General features: G+C 42.5%; 1 long non-coding RNA gene and 1 pseudogene across 1 annotated transcript in view; both read right to left on the bottom strand.

Annotated features, from left to right (window-relative positions):
• Window positions 1-6218: 6218 nt before the first annotated feature.
• Window positions 6219-6526, bottom strand: LOC129639948 (U6 snRNA-associated Sm-like protein LSm3; annotated as a pseudogene).
• An 11208-nt stretch (window positions 6527-17734) lies between these two features.
• LOC129639203 (uncharacterized) overlaps window positions 17735-23000 on the bottom strand; it is a 270346-nt gene continuing 265080 nt past the window's right edge. The window contains exon 4 of the long non-coding RNA XR_008708257.1: window positions 17735-18091. This is a non-coding gene — a long non-coding RNA (uncharacterized LOC129639203). The remainder of the gene's footprint in view (window positions 18092-23000) is intronic.

The raw sequence follows: 23000 nt of genomic DNA, 5'->3' as shown, positions 1-23000 counted from the left end.
CACTGTGCTGTGCTTAGTCACTCAGTCGTGTCCGTCTCTTTGCGACCCCATGGACTGTAGCCCGCCCAGTTCCTCTGTCCATGGGGATTCTCCAGGCAAGAATACTGGAGTGAGTTGCCATGCCCTCCTCCAGGGGATCTTCCCAACTCAGGGATCGAACCCAGGTCTCCCACACTGCAGGCAGATTCTTTACTGTATTTAGCCACCAGGGAAGCTCTTACTATGCACAGTGCACTTTTCATCTTGCATTGGCAAGATTCCCCCAAATCTCCATATCAAGCACAGATTTCTTGACAATTAAAAAAATCTACTAGCAAAAGTACATAAATTCTTCCCTGCCCCAGTGCTTTTGAATGTGCTGTTCCCTTTTCCTGGAATGTTCTGCCCCAAGCTCTTCCCTCAAATGCTCCAATGTTGTCTGCAAGGTCTCAGTTCAAACATCTCTTCTGGTGAAAGTGTCCATGAACCTCTCCTCCAGAACAAGACAGGTGTCCTGTTTTAAACTCTCACAACACTGGACCCTCTTCCCAGCCCTGATACCAGTGGTCATTTTACATTTATTTGTGTGATCCTGCCAATTGCTGGTCTCACTTCTAGTCTGTAAGTTCCTTGAGGGCAAAGACAGTGCCTGGTTTGTTCACGAATACCGAGCACAATGCCTATTCCGTATTAGGCTCTCAAAAATACATGTGGAGTGGCGGATTCATTTTGATATTTGGCAAAACTAATACAATTATGTAAAGTTTAAAAATAAAATTAAATTAAAAAAAGTAAAACAGAAAAAAAAATACATGTGGAGTGTTTACTGTGTGTTTAAGGAATAGGGGCTCTGGGGACTTGAAACTAACAGGATGAGCGCAAGCCTGTGAAAACCATCAAGAATGAATCTGTCACTTTGGCTCCATCCCTTACCAGCTGTAGGCTCTTGAGGACACCATTTACACGGAGGTTCAAGTGGGAACAATAATGTCTCTGGTTTGTTCTGAGGGTTCAAAAAAAAAAGATGCTTTGAGCACTGAGCACAGCGTCTGGCACTCAGTCTTGTGCAGTATGTGTTGGTGATGACTATCACCTTCCTTAGGAGCCTCTGTTGACTCTTCAGGGAGGAACTAGTGCTTTCTGGTCAAATTCTATATTTCCCACCATCACAAGGGATGTTTCTCATTGCTGAGGCCAGCTCTTGCTATAGAAAGAAGGCAAAATAAAAGATCACCATTAAAAATGAATGGATCCTATGACACCAAAAGCATAAACACAAAAGAAAATAATAAGCTGGACTTCATCAAGATTAAACAGTTTTGCTTGCAAGGGCACCATCAGCAAAGTGAAGAGAAAACCCACAAAATAGGAAGAAATATGTACCAATCATATATCTGATAAAGGAATTATATCTAGACTGTATAAAGACTTAAAATTAATAATAAAAAACCAAATTACCCAATTAAAAATGGGCAAAGGAAGTGAATAGTTTTTTCCAAAGGGACTATACAAATAGGCAACAAGCACATAGAAAGATGCTCAACATCATTAGTCATTGAGGGCAGCAAATCAAAACCATGATGAGATACTACTTCATGTCAACTAGGATGGCTGTCATAATTCTTTAAAGATAGGCACTAACAAGTTTTTCCGAGGATGTGGAGAATTTGAATCCTTATATAATGCTGGAGGGAATGTAAAGTGGTAAAGCCACTTTAAAAAACAGACTGACAGGTCTTCAAAAATTTAAACATCAAGTTACAATATGACCCAGAAATTCTACTCCTAAGGCTAACAAAAACATAGGTTCACACAAAAATGTGTGCCTTAATGTTCACAGAGGCGTTTTTCATAATAGCCCAAAAGTGGAAACAACCTAATTGCCTCTGAACTGATTAATGGATGAATAAAATGTAGTATATCTATGCAATGGAACATTATTCTGCAATAAAAAGGAATGGAGTACTGAGACTTCCATGGTGGTTCAGTGGCTATGACTCCATGCTCCCAGTGTAGGGGGCCTGGGTTTGGTCTTGGTTAAGGAACTAGATCCCATATACTGCAACCAAGATTTCGAGTTCCACAACTAAAGATCCTACATGCTGCAACAAAGACTAAGTGCAGCCAAATAAATAACTATTAGAATTTTTTTAAAAAAGAAAAAAAGTGAGTACTCATATCAATATATATACAAGGTTAGTATTCACATATTTATTACCTAGCTCTGCCAGCAGTGAGTAGGCCCAGAAACAATGACATCTCAGTAACAACGAACACATCTAAGTATCCAGGTCTTGGTTTCTAATATCATTCTTCAATGAAAGGAGCCAGGGATCTTTGGGAAAGTGGCTGATTCTAGAACTGGGGCCAGAAATATACAAAGTGAGTCTAGAGTATCCTGCAGTGCCAAAAGGTAAGGAAAGGTAAGAAAGAAGGCAAAGAAGGGGGAAAGAAAGGGAGAAAGGAAGGAAGGAAGGAAAGATGAAGCCCAATAATGGAAGTGAGTCAAAAGGACATATTATTTGTTTGTTAGCTGCTCAGTCATGTCCGACTCTATGCGACCCCATGGATGATAGCCCACCAGGCTCTTCTGTCCATGTGATTTCCCAGGCAAGAATACTGGAATGGGTAGCCATTCCCTGCTCCAGGGGATCTTCCCAACCCAGGCATCGAAACTGGGTCTCCTGCATTGCAGGCAGACTCTTAATGGTGTGAGCCACCAGGGAAGCCTCAGAAGGACATAGGAGCCACCTAAAACAGTTTCCAATGACCAAATCTGGATAAGTTTGAGCAACAAAATGAATAAAGTAGTACTGGATTATAACCCAGAGAAGGCAATGGCAACCCACTCCAGTACTCTTGCCTGGAAAATCCCATGGACGGAGGAGCCTGGTAGGCTGCAGTCCATGGGGTGGCTAAGAGTTGGACACGAGTGACTTCACTTTCACTTTTCACTTTCATGCATTGGAGAAGGAAATGGCAACCCACTCCAGTGTTCTTGCCTGGAGAATCCCAGGGATGAGGTAGCCTGGTGGGCTGCCACCTATGGGGTCGCACAGAGTTGGACACGATTGAAGTGAGACTTAGCAGCAGCAGCAGCAGGATTATAACCCAAAGTATACAACAAATAGGCATCATCCACACTGATATAAATAAATAAGCAGGGACTTCCCTAGTGGTCCAGTGGCTAAGATTTCATGCTCCCAATGCAGGGGCCCAGGTTCAGCCCCCGGTCAGGGAACTAGATCCCTCATGCTGCAACTAAGACCCAGCACAGCCAAATAAATTAATATTTTTAAAGTAAATAAATAAGTAAATACATGAATGAGGGAAGGGGAAGAGACAAATCTGTGCGTAATTCCCCATGCCTTAAGTGTGGGCTAGTCATAGTGACTACCTTCCAAAGAGAACAGTATGGAAAGGGGGAAAAGAGTTAACATTGCAGCTGAGAAATCGAACAAACACTATCTTAGCCAGAAGATTTAAGTCAACATTGGCAATTACAAGTCATGTTGACAGTATGTACCTTGACATGATGTGACAAAAATGGCACTTTTCTTCTGTGGCCCCAAACCCATAATCAATCTAATGATTAGGAAAACATCTGACAAATCCTGACTGACGATGTTATTATTGTTTAGTCGCTCAGTTGTGTCCAACTGTTTCACAACCCCGTGTATGGTAGCCTGCCAGGCTTCTCTGTCCCTGGGATTTCCCAGGCAAGAATACTGGAGTGGGTCGCCATTTCCTTCTCCAGGGGACCTTCCTGACTCAGGAATTGAACCTGTGTCACCTGCATTGGCAAGCAGATTCTTTACCACTGTGCCACCAGGAAAGTCCCAACTGAGGATACTGTACCATATATCTGACCAGCAATCCTCAAAACTGTCAAGGTCATAAAAATCAAGGAAAGTCTGAGAACCTGTCATAGCCAAGAGTAGCCTAAGGTGACATGACGATTCAACATAATATATGATGATTCAAAGTAATATAAATGTAATATGGTATTCTGGATAGGATCCTGAAACACTCAGATGACTTTAGGGAAAAACTGAAGAAATCTTAATAAAAGCATGGGTTTATTTGGTAATAATGTATCATTGTTGGGTCATCAATGTCAAGCATGTACCATCCTATTGCAAGGTGGTAATAATTGAGGAAACTGGGTACGGCAGTATATGGAGAGTCTCTACTACAGCCTCAATTTTTCTGTAAATCTAAAACTGTTCTAAATACAATTATGTAAAGTTTAAAAATAAAATAAAATTAAAAAAAGTGAAGTTCATTTTTAAAAAAGAAATGAAGTATTGATACATACTACCACATGGATGAACCCTGAAAACATTATGCTAACTGAAAAAGGCCAGTCAAGAAAAACTACACATTGTATGACTCCATTTATGTGAATATCCAGAATAGGCACAACCATAGAGAAAGAAAGAAGATTATGGACTGCCTAGGGCGAACTGTGGTGTTGGAGAAGACTCTTGAGAGTCCCTTGAACAGCAAGGAGATCAAACCAGTCAATCCTAAAGGAAATCAACCCTGAATATTCATTGGAAGGGCTAAAGCTAAAGCTCCAATACTTTTTGGCTACCTGATGTGAAGAGCTGACTCATTGGAAAAGACCCTGATGCTGGGAAAGATTGAGGACAGGAGGAGAAGGGGAGGACAGAGGATGAGATGGTTGGATGGCATCACTGACTCGATGGACATGTGTTTGAGCAAGCTCTGGGAGATGATGAAGGACAGGAAAGCCTGGCATGCTGAGTCCATGGGGTTGCAAAGAGTCACACATGATTGAGCAACTGAACAACCACAAGGTCAGGAGGGATTGAGAAGAACTGGGGAGTGACTGTTAATGGGCACAGGGCTTCATTTTGGCGTGATGAAGAAGTTCTAAAATCAATTGTGATGATGGGTGCACAACTCTGAATATACTAAAAACCACTGAATTGTACATTTTGCCCAGATGAGTTTTATAGTATTGAATTATGTCTCAACAAAGCAACTGTTTAAAACAACAAAAACAAAATGTTCTGGTGGATGACAATAGGAGAGGTGTTTGGTAGGCAGCATGTCCAGTCCTAGAGGCTGCCATAAACACCAGGTGCGACGTCAAAGTCAAATGTACTCTCCTAACCAAAGCTGTTAGAGCAGGAAGAGTCCTCAGTCTGGTGTTCTCATTTTATTGCTCCATCAAATTTAATTTGGGTTTGTATGGTAATAAAAGCCAATTCCATCTACTAATATTGCTAAAAGAATTCTCTCTGTTCGCTGCTTTATTAATTGCTCAATTGAAATACCATGGATTATTTCCAAGCACACAGTTTGAAACACTCAGAATTAGCCTGTGCACTCTATTGTAAAGCGACCTCCAAGGTGCCTTCTACCTTTAAGAATCTTGTACGAGCCTCTCAGTGCAGGAACGGGATATCTGTAATGTCAAAAGCCCCAAGCAGCTCAGCAAAATTGGAATGGTAACAAGCTTCTGTGCTCACACCCTGGGTAGGATAGTAGTGTCAACACCTCCAGCAGAGCTGATAGAGCTGTCTTTCAGTCTGTCTGCAGGCTCTGTTTACATTCTGCAGGTTAGCTGGAAACACTCTCACCACCTCCACCCCCTGAAAAAGATCTCTGGGTCAACTTGACATCTCCTAGACGCTCCACGTACTATATTTCTTCCTGTAACAAGCTCTCCTGCTATGTTGCTTTATATGATTTCTTTGCAAAGAATAAATTAGGCTGAGTGTGTAAACAACATATAAACTCTAGAGATGTTGACAATAATTACAAGCAACGGAAATCAACAGCAGATGTGCATAGCAGTCTCTCAACTGGAGCTTGTCCCATTTGGAGAGTCTCAGGTACACCTGAAAGGTGGAAGGAGTCACGGACATTTGGAATCTTTAGTGAGGTGAAACTGGGTTGCAAATATGGCAGCAAAGTGAAGGGGAAGTATTTTATTTTATTTTTCTGCATCTTGGTGATCACGTTTATTGGAAGGGGTGGAGAAAAAGTAAAAATGCCATTTAGGCTAAGAATTTGTGAGTTATCTGCAAATCAATTTATTTCAGGAGTGGAAGAATTCTTGATTATTCCTTAGTATAAAAATGTAGATAGTTTCTCTCTCTCTCTTTTTTTTTTTTTTTTGACAGTTTCTCTTTTGAATATCTTCTATATTTAAAGCAGCAGTCATACAAAATCTCCTGCTTTCCACCCTGGATAAATTCTTTGTTTCAGTCAACTGTAAATGGTGGGACCACTAGCACAACACCATCTCTCCAGACAAAGAGCATCAGAATATTCCATTTTGTTGATTTATATATCTCTTGAAATGCTTCTCCTTCACTTTCTATAGTTGCACAGTTTCTTCCGTATTTCCCAATATTGTGCTTAAATATTGATTGTAAGCATGTAACCTGCCTCAAAGTTCTCTGTTGTTTCTCATTTTCACATAGATTCTCTCATCCAGGCTGAGCCTGAGACGATCCAGGGGCTCTTCTATGGTGTTGGTAGTTTGTTGCCGGTCCATGCAGTCTGCCATGTTTGAAACCTGGAAAAGTATTTTAGAATGAGAGGCAACTGCTTGGGAGAAGATATACATAGACAAACACATACACAATCACCAATAGTTTTCTGATGATACAGGACAGTCTTTTAACTGCTGAACATCTCTAGGGTCCTGGCCTTGGTCTCTGCATGTTTAAGAGTCACCTCTCCATTGGTCTTCCCAAAAGTTCAGTCTGTATGGTTTTACTGAGCCTCAGATCTTTGGTCCCAACTGCCTTTTGACTGTAGTACTGTCCTGCTGCTGCTGTTGCTGCTAAGTCGCTTCAGTCGTGTCTGACTCTATGCAACCCCATAGACGGCAGCCCACCAGGCTCCCCCGTCCCTGGGATTCTCCAGGCAAGAACACTGGAGTGGGTTGCCATTTCCTTCTCTAATGCATGAAAGTGAAAAGTGAAAGTGAAGTCACTCAGTCGTGTCCGATTCAGCGACGCCATGGACTGCAGCCTACCAGGCTCCTCTGTCCATGGGATTTTCCAGGCAAGAGTACTGGAGTGGGGTGCCATTGCCTTTTCCAAGTACTGTCCTACAGTCCGCCAAATTTTGACTGGACCAAACTAACTCATCATTATCCTCCCCAAACCAGCACTTCTCTATTTTCCATCTCGATTAAACAGCACCCCTGTCTGCCTAGACCTTTCTTTCCCCCTCACACACTAATTTCCAACCAGTTCCGGAATCCATCTGTTCTTTTTTCTCATTGCCTTAGTTGGAGCTTGGTGTTACTTATCCGTTGCTGTGTAAGAAATAACCCCAAATGTTAGCAGTATAAAACAACAGATAGTAACTACTCACCATTTCTGTGGCCAGGAATCCAGGCCCGGCTTAGTGGGTTCCAGGTTTCTCACAGGCTGCAGTCAAGGTAGTGGTTGGGAGGAGAGCTGGCTCCAGACTCCAGTGGGGAAGGATGTGCTTCCAGCATCACTGACATGGCTGTTGTTGGCCTGCCTCAGAAACTCCGCTTTCCAGTTCACTCAAGTGGCTGCACACCAGCCTCAGTCCCCACTGGCTTTGACCACAGACATCAGTGATTTGCCATCTGGGCCCCTCCATAGTACAGTTCACCACATGGCAACTGGCTTCAGAAGTCACAGTCTTTCTGTAATCTGATCTTGGAAGCAATATCCATCATCTTTGCTGTACTGTCGTAATTTGTCTCACTAGGGCCAGCCTGCAACCGAGGGGAGGGATTCCACAGGACCTGAGTATCAGGAGGTGGACAGCTTCATCCACCAGAGGGCCATTGTCCTTTGTCTGGACTCTCCCTTGTGAACAAGCATCCTAACTCCTCTCCAGGCCTGTAGGGTCTCCTGTGCTAGATCATCCTCCCCACTGAGTCTTGGGTGACAGTCCCACAAAAGCTATCTGATTCTGCAATCTCACTTCAAAAGAACCCCTGTTGGCAACCTGTGCTGCCATAGGACAAAGCCTAAACTCCTTGAGCAGCCATTTGAGGCCCTCCATGATCTGTTCTTGGCTTCTTAGCTCCATAGGCTCATTCCTTACCACCACGCACATCCCAGCAGAAATACCCAACTTCTCGTGGCTCCCAGGTTCCCGAAATGAGCCAGGTTCCTTTTGACTCTTTCACAATTTCAGGTGATTCAGAAGAGCGTGTGGGCCTCTCGCTGCCTGCTCTTGTTTTCTGCCACTCATCCTCCTCAGCGCCGCTTCAGAGGTGCCTCTTCTGACATGTCTGCCCTGACTCTCCCTGTCTTTATGGTCCCCAAGCCCTTTGGCTGTAGCTTTACTTGAGGAACTTGCACAGTGACTGGCACATACGATGGGCACTTGATGAAGGCTTGTCATTTTCTTCAATGAAATCAGATAACGCTAGAGCTGTAAGCACTTTTAAAAAGAAAAAAAGAAAAGGAAAGAGCATATAGCACTGAAGTTCAAATGAGGAAAGACTCAAAGGGCCTGAGAAGGGAAAGGAGAGGCCTTGTCCAAGGCCAAGAAGAGCTGGAATAACCAACTTGCTTAGCCAGACCTGCTCACTTCGACTCGAGGGCATTTCTACTTCTCCCAAGTACCTTCACTATTTCAGGCTCCCTGCTGCCACCCAAAAACTCCAATTCTCTGAAGATGTTTAATAATAACTGTAGGTAATGTTTCTCCATCTGTCTTTGGGTCCACATATGTCTTAGGGCCGTCTCAAGCTTCTGTGAATATGAACTTTCTTTATAGGAAGAGAGTTAGAAGCAAATCCTAATCTTGAGTAAATAAATTTGAGGCAGTTGCATGCTTTCAGTTTTTTAGTGGCAGGGCTGACTTGGTGGCAGTTTATGGGTCCCTAGGACCACACTGGGGCTTCCCTGGTGGCTCAGGAGATGAAGAATCCTGCTGCAATGTGGGAGAGCTGGGTTTGATCCCTGGGTTGAGAAGATCCCTTGGAGGGAGGCATGGCAACCCACTCCAGCATTCTTGACTGAAGAATCCCGATGGACAGAGGAGTCTGGCAGGCTACAGTCCACGGGGTCGCAAAGAGTCAGACATGACTGAGTGACTAAGCACAGCACAGCACAGGACCACGCTGGTCTTCCCCGGTGGCTCAGATGGTAAAGACTCTGCCTGAAATGAGGGAGACCTGGGTTCCATCCCTGGGTCAGGAAGATCCCCTGGAGAAGGGAATGGCAACCCACTCCAGTATTCTTGCTTAGAGAATCCCATGGACAGAGGAGCCTGGTGGGCTACAGTCCATGTGGTTGCAAAGAGTTGGACATGATTTAGTGACTAAACAACAACAAAGGATTACGCCTGGGCCTCTCCCAGTGTTGCATTCTTCTCCATTTTCTGCGGGTTCACTCAACACTCCCCTGGCTGGGTATGTGGATTTCCATGTCCAGAGATACCAATGCCAGGATACGCACAAGGAGAAATACACATACTGGCCACAGAAGGTTCTCGGTTCCTTCTTCCTTTTCGACTGAATAAATCCTTAACATACCAGAAAGAGCAGTCCCAGAGATAACAGGGACTTCCAGCATGTGCTGCCTGAGTAGCCACAGCAGCCAGGGCCAGTCCAGTGACAGTCCAGTCCCCGACATCAGCAAGAACGAGGCATCTGACAGGAGGTGCTGAACAGGAATACGCTGCAACAGCTCAAGAGGTGCTGATGGGGGGAGGGCCGGGGCAGGGCAGCTGGTTCTGTTTTAAAATCCTAAAGATATGGCTGGGTCCTTGCTGGAGATTGTGTACTTTCAGTCAGCGGAGGAGAGAACTGAGACTCAAACTACAAATCCAACCAGTTAAGTCTTCCAGAGCTTGGTTGTTCTAATCAGACAGACTTCAGAGCTCAGCTCCTCTCTAGGTCCCTACATTAGTAAAACTCTCCTCAAAAATGTGCTAACTTCTCTGAGACTCAAGTGACTCATCTGTAAAATGGAGATAAAGCAGTACTTATGTTATAGTATTAAGTTTAACTAAGATAATGCATATAAAGGGCTTATCATTCAATACATAGAAAATCTGACCTTTATTATTATAGACCTAAGAACCAAAATATCCACATTCTAAATGAATATTAGACCATACAGCTTCTAATATAGCAACTCATGGAGCTTCTCAAGCCAGCTACTCCACTTATTAGCTGTGTGGCCTCGGGCATGTTTCTTAACCTCTCTGAGCTTCCAATTTCCTTATCTGTAAAATGGGAATAATAATTGCATTGACTTTACAGAGTTGTAAAAAGATTCAGTAAAGAACTTAGTATAGTGTCTGGTATATAGCATGAGGATTATTCTATACATAGCCTTTCCACAAGCTTCATCAAACCTGGGTTTATTCTACTGCTGCACAGGCTTTATTATCAGGCAGATGTTAAATTTGTTTACTTTGTTGTTGTTGTTGTTTGGGTTTTTTTGGCCATGCCATGTGGCATGTGGGATCTTAGTTCCCCAACCAGGAATCAAACTTGTGTCCTCTGCAATGGAAGCATGGAGTCTTAACTTCTGGACCATCTAGGAAGTCCCTTTCTGAGATGTTCAGAATGTAGATTCCAGAGCCCCAGAGCCTGGGATTCGATCCCAGCTCCATCACTTACTAGCTGTATAATCTTGGGTAGGAACTTTAACCAGAAGTCAAAGATTCATCTCAGAACCTTTGCTTATTAATACATTTCAACTGCACACTCTGGATATAGAACATTCTTAGGCAGGTCGGAATGAAAATCTCAGCAGTGTGTTTATTTTCAGGAGTGCTTTCTGTAATTGTATAAGCTTTTTACAGTCCCTGTGCATGACTTTGACCTCCCTGTTCCTCAGTTTCCTCATCAGTAACATGCTGATTATAACAGCAGACACCTCAGAGTTGTGCTGTGGTCATCTACCCAAAGTTTAGTCCCAATGTCAAGACTGATGCTGCTGAACACACACACAGAGGGTGTGAAAAGTGTTATTAATTACATAATGGAGTTTTTCTAGGGGAAGCAGGGCAGGGTTCCCAAGCTGGTCCAAACATGGCTTGGGAAAGCAGGGAAAGAAGCGGTTTTACCTCTGATTAGGGGGTTGGCAGAGGTGAGGGTTCCCACAGGTGTACAGAGCCTGTGTGATTTGAATTTCCTGCTGGGCACTAAAGGTCAGGACACCCAAGCTTTCTCATCAGCTTGCCCAGATGTAGGGAACAATGGCAAGGGGAGGCTGAAAAGCTGTCAGGAAAGTGAGGGGTTGGACTAGATGTTCTTACAAGCTCCTCATAGGTCTAACAGTGTCTGAGAGCCATGGTGGTTGGCCCACTCATAAAGTGATACTGCTACAGAATGAAGAATCATCTTTTTCAGCCCACCTTCTACCATATTCCAGATGTTGTTATACCCCTTGCTATTTGTGCCTTTAAGACAGAGTTAAACTGACAGGGTGAAAAAATAAACCAAAAATAGAGACTGATAAGACTAATTCCAGCTTAAGTCCCAAAAGATCTACTATTGTTTCTCAACTATAAGAAAAAAATGCTACGTGTCACCCTTGTCTGAAAGAACCCAATTTCACCATTTTACAAAGCATTCTGTCTTTACTCTAAAGACATGTCCACTGAAAAAAATTATTTGTAATGAAAAAGGATGGAAGAGATGGGAAAAGAAAATTCCTAGAGTAATAGAAAAATTTAAAAAGCCATCCCCAGAAATTAAACATCACCTGTCACCAGCATAAATGACTATTTCTGTCCAAAGACTGTTTCTACTGGTGAGAGAGCTAGCACTACCATATATGGAGCAGGTACCAGTTTGCAGGACAAGACACAGAATGGCAGCAAGTCTTCGATGGCCATTTCTCACGGACAAATGAGGTTCAAAGACGACTTCCCAGGAGGAACTTGTTCACTCACCCTAGTTCCTGATGTTTCAACTCTCAGATGTCTGACCCCCCAACTCAGCCACGCAGAAGAACATTCATGTCAACAGTAAGTTTCAATCAACTTTTGGTCACTTTCTTCAACTGCAGTTCATCCGGGGAGGATGAAAAGGCCTAGACTATGGAAGGGCACAGTTGACAAGGAGGTAAGCCACTCTCAAGAAGGCATCATTTGGGATCATGCTTGCTAATGAAATGCTGACCATGTGGACTTCACTCAGGATCACTCTGTCTTCTTTGGATCTGAGATTGTCACAGGATGTCTCTGTGTCCTTTGGAGAAAAAGATGTACACTGTACAAGTTTTCCACATTTTTTACTGAACCTCTTGCTGGAGATATATGACTATATATCTACACATCTACAGAGTTGTGTACAGTGCCCTGGACCAAACACTCTACTCTTTCCACATGTTGAAGAGTGTCGTGTGTCATGTGCCATGTGCCATGGATCTTAGGGCCCCGTGCATGTGATATTTGAATCTCCTCTTCAGCATCCCAGCCAAATGGATGGCCAGCTTGAATACCTCCAGGGATGAACGGATTGCTATCATGTGGGGCAAGCTGTCTTCTCTTTGGAAAGCTCTTACTGTTCTATACTGAACCTTTCATCCACTCCTCCTGGTTGGGCCTTACCAAGGTCACTCCCCATGTGTTCTGGGGCAGCCCTGTGCACCAAGGCTGTTTATCTCCAGGCCACTCACTCTCCTCTCAACTTTTTCTCATTTGGAAGGCCCTAAGGAACACCTTTGAACTCTCATCAGAAAATTTTGCAATATGTATTTCTCTATCCGAAAGCCCAGGGTAGCAGCACTCACTTCCCCACTCAGAGAGCAAATTTCGCCCGACCAGAAGTCCACGGACATGCTTATTGCACTGTTGACTCACCTTCAACTTCACATTCATTAATTTAGCTACTCAGTCCAGCTTTCACTGTCAGGTCCTGCTTCTGTCATGCAACATAGCCTTCCCAGCTGTTATTCTGTGGAGGTAGCTTTGCCCAACTATATATATATCATATGTAAACGATACATATTTATCATAACATGTATCCATTTGTGGGCTTCCCTGGTGATTCAGCAGTAAAGACTCTGCCTGCCAATGCAGGAGACATAGGAGACTTCGGTTGATCCTTGGTTCGGGAAGATCCCTTGAAGCAGGGCATGGCAACCCACTCCAATATTCCTGCCTGGAGAATCCCGTGGACAGAAGAGCCGGCAGACTACAGTCCATAGGGTCTCAGAGTCAGGCATGACTGAAGCGACTGAGCACACATCCATGCATGTATACGTTTATACATATACATGCATACACGCATATGCATATTACACTGAGATTGCCACTTAGAATCAAAAAATTAAAGAAAGTTAATTCTGGAACTTTCCTGGTGGTCCAAACTCTGCTTTTCAATGCAGAGTGTGTGGGTTCAATCCCTGGTTGGGGAGCGAAGATCCCAAGTGATTCACAACCAAAAAAACAAAAATAGGGGGGGAAAAACTATTTCTGGCCCCTGGGTAAGAAGTATCTATTTATATCTTGATTTATCTTATTTTGACAATGGAGTGAAGGAGACACTGACTTCTAATCAGATTCACCTTTTAAGTTTGTGTATGTGTGTAAGCTGCCTCTGGACCCATTCAATTCCTGGCATGTCACCAGGACGCCATCCTTCCCACGCTGTGCTGTGCTGTGCTTAGTCACTCAGTCTGACTGTTTGTGACTCCATGGACTGTAGCCTTCCAAGCTGCTCTGTCTATGGGATTCTCCAGGCAAGAATACTGGAGTGGGTTGTCATGCTCTCCTCCAGGGGATCTTCCCAACCCAGGGATCAAACTTAGGTCTCCCGCATTGCAGATGGATTCTATACAATCTGAGCCACTAGGAAAGCCCAAGAATACTGGAGTGGGTAGCTGATCCCTTCTCCCAGGGATCTTCCCCACCTAGAAGTTGAACAGGGATCTCCTGCATTGCAGGCAGATTCTTTACCAGCTGAGCTACCAGGGAAACCCCATCCTTCCCATATCCATACCAAACTCTCCACCTGCACTGAAGTCAAGGGACCACCACACTGGACTCTTAGGCCCCAGGCCCAAGGATTTCAGTTCAAACACTCACCCAGAGGAATCGTGTTGGAGAAGTGACAGGGAGAGTGAGGGCTACGCAGATTCTCATGGAAGTTCTCTTCAGGAAGGATTCTAGAAGGAAGGAAAGAATCAAATTCTTACACAGACCTAGATCCTAGAGAGCTACTAGAAAATAAGAGAAGAATAAGAATAATCCTGCCAGCTGTGTTGCCTCTAAGCCGCGACTCCCCACCTAGTTCAGAGCCACTGGCCTGTTTAATAACTCAGGGCCAGATTGAAATCATAACAGGCATGGCCGCATGTCATAGATTATGATTTTAAAATCTGGCAAGTCCATGAAAGCCCAGAATCTGATCTTCAGAGGGGCTGTTAAATGGAACAATCTACAATATTCTTGGTCCCAAATATTAGCAACAGCCTCCAGGCTCGAATAAATAGGGAAACTACTTGCTAAAACCGTTGCTTCTCAGCACATCTTTTGAATCTAACAGTAGCTGCCAAATTCTGAGAGCCTCTACTCTTGTGATTCACTGACCATGTAATTGACCATGGAATTTATTCAGTCTTTTCTTTTACTTGTATCTCAACATATAGGAAAGAACGCTTCTTTAGCCATGCTGAGATTATATGTAACTGTTTGGCTTATATACTCTGAGCGATAAAGCATTTAATTTCCCAAAGTAGATAAATAACACACACACACACACATTCACAGGATTCTATAGAAGGGCCAGAGATGTCATATTCTAGTCGAAACCCTTCCTCTTACGTGGGAAATACAGTCCCAGCAAGGAAAGGGATTTCATCAAGGCCACACCAGGAGTTGGTGGTGGAATGTGTACGACAATTTAGGGCTTTTAACTGCCAGCTCAGAGTTCTTGCCTCCATACAGTGCTAAAAATTAATTTAAAAATAAATATATATCTTTGTTGACGACTGAAGAGAACTCTGCTAAGGAATACTGATACTTCATCTAGAGTAAGAAGTGCCACTTTCTTTTTCCTTCCTTTCTTTGGGAAAACACTAAACAGTCTTCAGAATTCATTTTGAGATATATTTACTCACTCATGAAAATTAACTCCTAAAAATTTTTTAATGTATTTTAAACTTAAATATGTATGCATAGCGGGTACTCAAGAAACACCACAATATGTATAGAAATATAATAGCATATATAACTTTGATCCTGAGTTCAAACGCTCACTATGCCCATAAGTACATTTGCATTTGACAGACAGTGAATTATAACTTTTGCTTCAAATCTGTGGTTATCATTTACATACCTTTATATTATGATTGGAGAAGGCAATGGCACCCCACTCCAGTACTCTTGTCTGGCAAATCCCATGGACGGAGGAGCCTGGTAGGCTGCAGCCCATGGGGTCGCTAGGAGTCGGACACAACTGAGCGACTTCACTTGCACTTTTCACTTTCATGCATTGGAGAAGGAAATGGCAACCCACTCCAGTGTTCTTGCCTGGAGAATCCCAGGGACAGGGGAGCCTGGTGGGCTGCCATCTATGGGGTTGCACAGAGTCGGACACAACTGAAGCGACTTAGCAGCAGCAGCAGCATATTATGACTAATATAATCCATATAACATGATAATGTTATCTGCTGCTGCTGCTGCTAAGTCACTTCAGTCATGTCCGACTCTGTGCAACCCCATAGACGGCAGCCCACCAGGCTCCCCTGTCCCTGGGATTCTCCAGGCAAGAACACTGGAGTGGGTTGCCATTTCCTTCTCCAATGCATGAAAGTGAAAAGTGCAAGTGAAGTCGCTCAGTTGTGTCCGACTCCTAGCGAACCCATGGACTGCAGCCTACCAGGCTCCTCCGTCCATGGGATTTTCCAGGCAAGAGTACTGGAGTGGGGTGCCATTGCCTTCTCCAGATAATGTTATCTAGTGGAAATTAAAAGAATTAAAACACTTGGCCCAGATCTTCATCTTAGCAGAAGTGAAAAGTGGTGTTAAATTCTCTGGTTTTGTTTTCAACTTCTTTCTTTGCATACTTTTTCTCAATTAAGGATGTTTACTGACCCCCAAATTGGCCCTGGACATCTACCCATACGTTGACAGAAAGAAATACAAATGACCAGGAAAAGCTTAGCAGACAGCCAGAGGTCCTTCTCATTAGAGAAGTAAGGAAACTAAAAAAGTCATTTTCCCTCATGTTGCTTGGAGAAGGAAATGGAAACCCACTCCAGTATTCTTGCCTGGAAAATCCCATGGATGGAGGAGCCTGGTGGGCTACAGTCCATGGGGTTTCAAAGAATCGGACATGACTGAGTGACTAACACTCATGTTACTTAGTTTCTTATCAGCAGCCACTGAGCACAGTTGAATTCTGACTCCATAACTGTCCATTTTCTAGTTGGATATTTTTTATTACTGTCATTGCTATTATTTTGCTGTTGAGTTTTGAGAGTTCTAGATAGTAGTCCTTTGTCAGATATCTGGTTTGCAAATAGCTTCTCTGAGTCTGTAGCTTGTCATTTCATCTTCTAAACTGGGTCTTTCTCAAAGCAGAACTTATTGGTTTTGATGGGGTTCAATTTATCAATTTTTCATTGTACAGGTTTTGCTTTAGTTATCAAGGCTAAAACTCTTCATCAAACTCTAGATTCGAAAGATTTTCTACTGTGCTTCTAAAAGTTTTACAATTAAGCTTGTGATTCATTTGCATTAATGCCAGCATAATGTTCTGTGAGGCTAAGGGAGATTTAATTTTTTTGTCAATGGATGTCCCATTACTTCAACATCATTTGTTGAAAATGGTTTTTGTTGAATTGCTTTTGTACCGTTGTCAAAAATAACTTAGGCTTATTTGTTTGAGTCCATTTCTGGATTCTCTATCTGTTCTATTGATCAATGTATCCATGCCTCTGCCAACATCATACTGGCATGATGACTGCAGCTTTTTTGAATTGGAAGTACAGTTGATTTACATTATTGTGTTAGTTTCAGGTGTGCAGCATAGTGACTCAATATTTTTGCAAATTATATTCCATTATAGGTTACTACAAGATAATTATTTCTGCCTTCCCACTTCTTCTCCCCTTTGGTAATCTCAAGTTTGTTTTCTATATCTGTGAGTCTGTTTCTGTTTTGTATATAGATTCACTTGTATTATATTTTAGATTCCACAAATAAGTGATATCATATAGCTGAGGCCATCGATTTGAGACTTTTTTAATATAGGCATTTAGAGCTATAAATCTCCCCCAGGGCTACTTTCTTAGCAGCTTTCCACAAATTTTGATATGTTGTGTTTTCATTTGCATTCAATTCAAATTACTTCCTCGGAGAAGGCAATGGCACCCCACTCCAGTATTCCTGCCTGGAAAATCCCATGGACGGAGGAGCCTGGTAGGCTGCAGTCCATGGGGTCACTGAGGGTCGGACACGACTGAGTGACTTCACTTTCACTCTTCACTTTCATGCATTGGAGAAGGAAATGGCAACCCACTCCAGTGTTCTTGCCTGGAGAATCCCAGGGACAGGGGAGCCTGGTCTATGGGGTCACACAGAGTCGGACACGACCGAAGTGACCTAGCAGCAAATTACTTCCTAATTTTACTTTTGAATTTTCTTTAACCCACAGCTCATTAAAAATATTATTTGCTGTTTAAATATTTAGAGAATTTCTGGAGATCTTTCCATCATTGATGTTTATTTTAGTTTTTTAAAGTTTTAAAATTTTATTTATTTCTGGTTGTGCTGGGTCTTTGTTGCTGTGCACAGGTTTTCTCTAGTTGTAGCAAGCAGGGGCTACTCTCTAGTTGTGGTGCACGGGCTTCTCATTGCAGTGGCTTCTCTTGTTGTTGCTCACAGGCTCCAGAGCATGCAGGCTCAGTAGCTGTGGCTCTTGCACTTAGTTGCCCTGAAGCATGTGGGATTTTCCCAGGCCAGGGATCAAACCTGCGACCCTTGCATTGGCAGGCAGATTCTTAACTACTGGACCACCAGGGAAGTCACTCCATCATTGATTTTTTTATTTAATTCTCTGTGGTCAAAAAGCAGACTTTGTATGACTTGAATCTTTATAAATGTATTGAGATTTATTTTATGGTTCCAAATTTGCCCACCCTGGTTCATGTTTCATGTGTACCTGAAAAAAAAAAAATCTGTAGTTAATGGTTGTTGGGTGACGTGCTCTATAAAGATCAATAGGTCAAGTTCATTAATAGAAATGTTCAGATGCAGTTTTTCTGTTTACTTATTAAGATTGAAATTCACATCTAAGTCTTACCCATTCTTAGAGCTGAGCCAAAATGATCACACATATGAGGACTGTACAGACTTAAGTTCAAATCATGGTTCTATCACTCATTCTTTGTGTGCCCTTCAGTTAAGTTCAGTCGCTCAGTTATGTCCAACTCTTTGCAACCCCATGGACTGTATGTAGTACACCAGGCTTCCCTGTCCATCACCAACTCCCAGAGCTTACTCAAACTCATTTCCATTGAGTCGGTGATGCCATCCGACCATCTCCTCCTCTGTCGTTCCCTTCTCCTGCCTTCAATCTTTCCCAGCATCAGGGTCTTTCCCAATGAGTCAGTTCTTCACATCAGGTGACCAAAGTATCGGAGCTTCAGCTTTAGCATCAGTCCTTCCAATGACTATTCAGACCTGATTTCCTTTAGGATTGACTAGTTTGATCTCCTTGCAGGCCAAGGGATTCTCAGGAGTCTTCTGTAACAACACAGATCAAAAGCAATAACTCTTCGGCACTCAGCTTTCTTTATGGTCCAACTCTCACATCCATAGATGACTACTGGAAAAACTAGAGCTTTGATTAGACGGACCTGTGTTGGCAAAGTAATGTCTCTGCTTTTTTAATATGCTGTCTGGGTTTGTCATAGCTTTTCTTCCAAGGAGCAAGCATCTTTTAATTTCATGGCTGCTGTCACCATCTTCAGTGATTTTGGAGCCCAAGAAAATAAAGTTTCTCACTGTTTCCCCATCTATTTGCCATGAAGTAATGGGACTGGATGCCATGATCTTCATTTTTTGACTGTTGAGTTTTAAGCCAGCTTTTTCACTCTCCTCTTTCTCTTTCATCAAGACACTCTAGTTCCTCTTCAATTTCTGCCATAAGGGTGGTGTCATCTGCGTATCTGAGGTTATTGATATTTCTCCCAGCAATCTTGATCCCAGCTTGTGCTTCATCCAGCCCGGCATTTTGCATGATGTACTCTGCATATAAGTTAAATAAGCAAGGTGACAATATACAGCCTTCATGTACTCTTTTCCCAATTTGGAACCAGTCCATTGTTCCATGTCCGGTTCTAACTGTTGCTTCTTGACCTGTATACAGATTTCTCAGGAGGCAGGTAAGGTGGTCTGGTATTCCCATCTCTTTAAGAGTTTTCCACAGTTTGTTGTAATCCACACAGTCAAAGGCCTTGGTGTTGTCAATAAAGCAGAAGTAGATGTTTTTCTGGAATTCTTTTGCTTTTTCTATGAGCCAATGGATGTTGGCAATTTGATCTCTGGTTCCTCTGCCTTTTCTACATCCAGCTTGAACATCTGGCAGTTCTCGATTCATGTACTGTTAAAGCCTAGCTTGGAGAATTTTGAGCATTACTTTGCTAGTGTGTGAAATGAGTACAATTATGTGATAGTTTGCACATTCTTCGGCATTGCCTTTCTTTGGGATTGGAATGAAAACTGACCTTTTCCCATCTTGTAGCCACTGCTGAGTTTTCCTAATTTGCTGGCATATTCACAGCATAGTCTTTTAGGATTTGAAACAGCTCAACTGGAATTCCATTACCTCCACTAGCAGTGTTCATAGTGATGCTTCCTAAGGCCTGCTCGACTTCACACTCCAGGTTGTCTGGCTCTAGATGAGTGATCACACCATTGTGGTTATCAGGGTCATTCAGATCCTTTTTGTACAGTTCTTCTGTGTATACTTGCCACCTCTTCTTAATATCTTCTGCTTCTATTAGGTCCATACCATTTCTGTCCTTTATTGTGCCCATCTTTGCATGAAATGTTCCCCTGATATCTCATATTTTCTTGAAGAGATCTCTAGTCTTTCCCATTCTATTGTTTTCCTCTATTTCTTTGCACTGATCACTTAGGAAGACTTTCTTATCTCTCCTTGCTATTCTTTCGAACTCGGCATTCAGATGGATATATCTTTCCTTTTCTCCTTTGCCTTTCTCTTCTCTTCTTTTCTCAATTATTTGTAAGGCCTCTCCTCAGACAAGTCATTTCACCCCCTGAGCTTCAATTTCTTTATCTGTAGAATGGGCTTAATTACTGTGGGATTGTGTGAGAAAGTATCAGAGAGCTAGCTATATTTCACGTGGAGTGTCAAGGGTTAGAAATTGCTTCCCACAAATTTTCTTATTATTTGAAATGTTAGTGGGGTCATGAAAGTACTTGTCAGTTTTCAATTTATTCTGCCCATCTTTGTTTAAGATTGTTATTTATCTGGCCATGTAGTCATCAACAATTTAACCAAAAAGGCTGTAGTTTAGGTGTTAAATGTCTGTAGAGCAATAATTAACTATAATATGAATAGATTTGAAATAAAGAATAGTTGGCTGTTAATAGCTCTCCTCCATCTCTAGCGCCACCCAAAAAGATTCAGAAATAATCGGTTTAATAAAAAGAAATGCAGACATCACAAAGAACTCGATGATTGTGCTGTTTTGTTATTGCTTACTTTCCATTCTGGCTATTACAGTCATATCCTGGCAACAAGTTATCCGTTGCAACTTAGGTCAGGGTGCATTCGAATGAAAAAAACCAACAAACAAGCAGAGACCGTTCAAGTGGGCTTTCAAAAACCAAACTAATGAGAAATTGCAGATAAAAGATAGTCACTCTCTCTCTCTACTGAAAAATAGCCTCTCAAACAGATCATCATTTTCTGGCATCCAGGGAAAGTCTGTTCAATGCAGCGTAGTGAGGGTGCCTTTGAGCATGAACTTTAAAATCAGAAATAAATGGAACTGAATTCCATACTTCACAGTGCACCATTGATATGACCTGACTTAGGCAGATCTCATATGTAAAAAATGGAGCTAGTGATATTCAGCTCCCTGGATTGTGGTGGGGGTTGCCTCAACTGATATTATCTAGAGCCCAGCTCTCTGCTTTAGAAAGGAGGTCCTTTAGCTTTCTAAGCCTTCTTTTTATTAACATCTGTTACTAATGTAATACTCTTGCTTGGGTTCTTAGGCCTTCTGCGTCTATGCAACATACATCCTTTCAACTTTTTTTTTTTTTTGTCATATCTATATATAGTTTCTTCCAGAGAAAGATCATACAATTGTATAGACTTGTGAATTACAAGATCCTCTGGGCCCACAATCCCAGCCTGAAATCCCCTGGCTTTTGATCAACTTTCTATCCTGCTTAACTTTTCAAAACCTCACCACACAAACACAAGCCCCTGTCCCTACTGCCATGTCTGTGATTCAGGACAGTAGCATGAATACACTCTTCTTTCTGGGACCTGATGGAGACTGTGACCAGTAGGTCCTCCTTTTCTTGTAGGTAGTGGCATTTCCTGGCAGTAGATTACAGTTCTTTCAGACAGGGCATACATACAAATGCCAAGAGAGATTTGCTATAAGCTGAAGTGGAGCTGCCAGGGCAGTTCTCTAAGTTCAAGCAGTTCAAATCTGATCCTTCCTGAGTGGATTCTTAGAACTATGGCCTTATAGTGTGGGCTTGCCCACACAAGGCTTAAGCCAACAGCTCCAATTTGGAGACTGATGGACAGATCTATTCTCCAGGTAGAAGTGGCCATATCCTACTTTAATAAGGGCTTTACCTATTCCTTCTGTGCAAACCAGGAATCCTGCATTATTTTCTTGGCAAACATTTTCAGGCCTGAGTGAAAAATTTCCCAGCATTTCAGGGTTGCCCAAAAAATCTCTTGGGAAGAATTATAATGGCACCACAGGGCAGAAGGGCCTGATTCCTTAGTTCCTGCCAGTTCCCTGAGTAAATCTTACTGGAAGCAGATCATTTGGGCTGGGGACCAAAGCAGTCTTTCCCAGTCATTGTGTGCCCTCACTTTAGAAGTAATAAAAACTAAATATTAATTCCTCCAGCTTTCCCTGAAGTTAGGGCGGCCACATACAATTCTAGCCAATGAGTTATAAGCTTCAATCTACTGGGGGATTCTGGGGAAATTTTTGCTTTCCTGAGAGCAATCTCATTTTGCCTTCTAACTTCCTTGAACATGGACGTGATACCAGAGCCATGTGGCCATGTTGAGACTATGAAGCAATAAGCATAGAGATGAAAGTGAACACAATCAGGATGATGACTATAAAAGATAGAGCCTGAGCTCCAAGAGCACTGTTGACCTGAACCAAAGCCAGAAACTGCCTTCCTTCAGACTTATTGTTATATTGAGGAAAAAAATATTATTAGCAAATTGTCTGCTACTTATAGCTGATGTATTCCTAACCAGTACTCCTTACATGGTTCCCTGTACCCTCAGAAAAGATCCACTCCTTAACACGATAAATAAGGCCCCACTTGATTTAGCCCCCTGCCTATGTGCCACGCCTTGTCCCTCCCACATTTGCCCTTCGCTTATAGGATCTGGTAATACAGAGCTACTTCTGTTGCCCTAAGCATGCCTTGCTGTCTCAGCCTCCTAGCTTTATCTTTGCTGACAGGATACAAGCAAGAACTGTCTTCCTCATCTGGGGATCCCTAAAGTGTAGCACAGTGACATATAATAAAGAACTGCAGCAAATCACTACTACCTGACTCTCTTTTGATAATAAAATAATAACTTAATGGCACTTGTGCATTTTATGCATCATTTACTATTTCCACATCTCTTCATATATGCAAAGGAGAGTGCCAGGATGATGTACTGACATCAACAGATCTTACAGCATAGTGTTAATTTAATAAAAGAAACCTCAGAAGAACATACCTAGTATGAGCCATCAATGTAAAAAAACAACCCAATGGAACTATGTTTATCTATCTGTGTGGATGTGTGTATATAATATAGCTAGCTAGCTATATGT

This window comes from Bubalus kerabau, chromosome X, assembly GCF_029407905.1.
Source record: "Bubalus kerabau isolate K-KA32 ecotype Philippines breed swamp buffalo chromosome X, PCC_UOA_SB_1v2, whole genome shotgun sequence".
NCBI classification, from domain to species: domain Eukaryota; kingdom Metazoa; phylum Chordata; class Mammalia; order Artiodactyla; family Bovidae; genus Bubalus; species Bubalus kerabau.
Note: the sequence above shows the minus strand (reverse complement) of the source record. Positions and strands in the feature narration are given on the sequence as shown.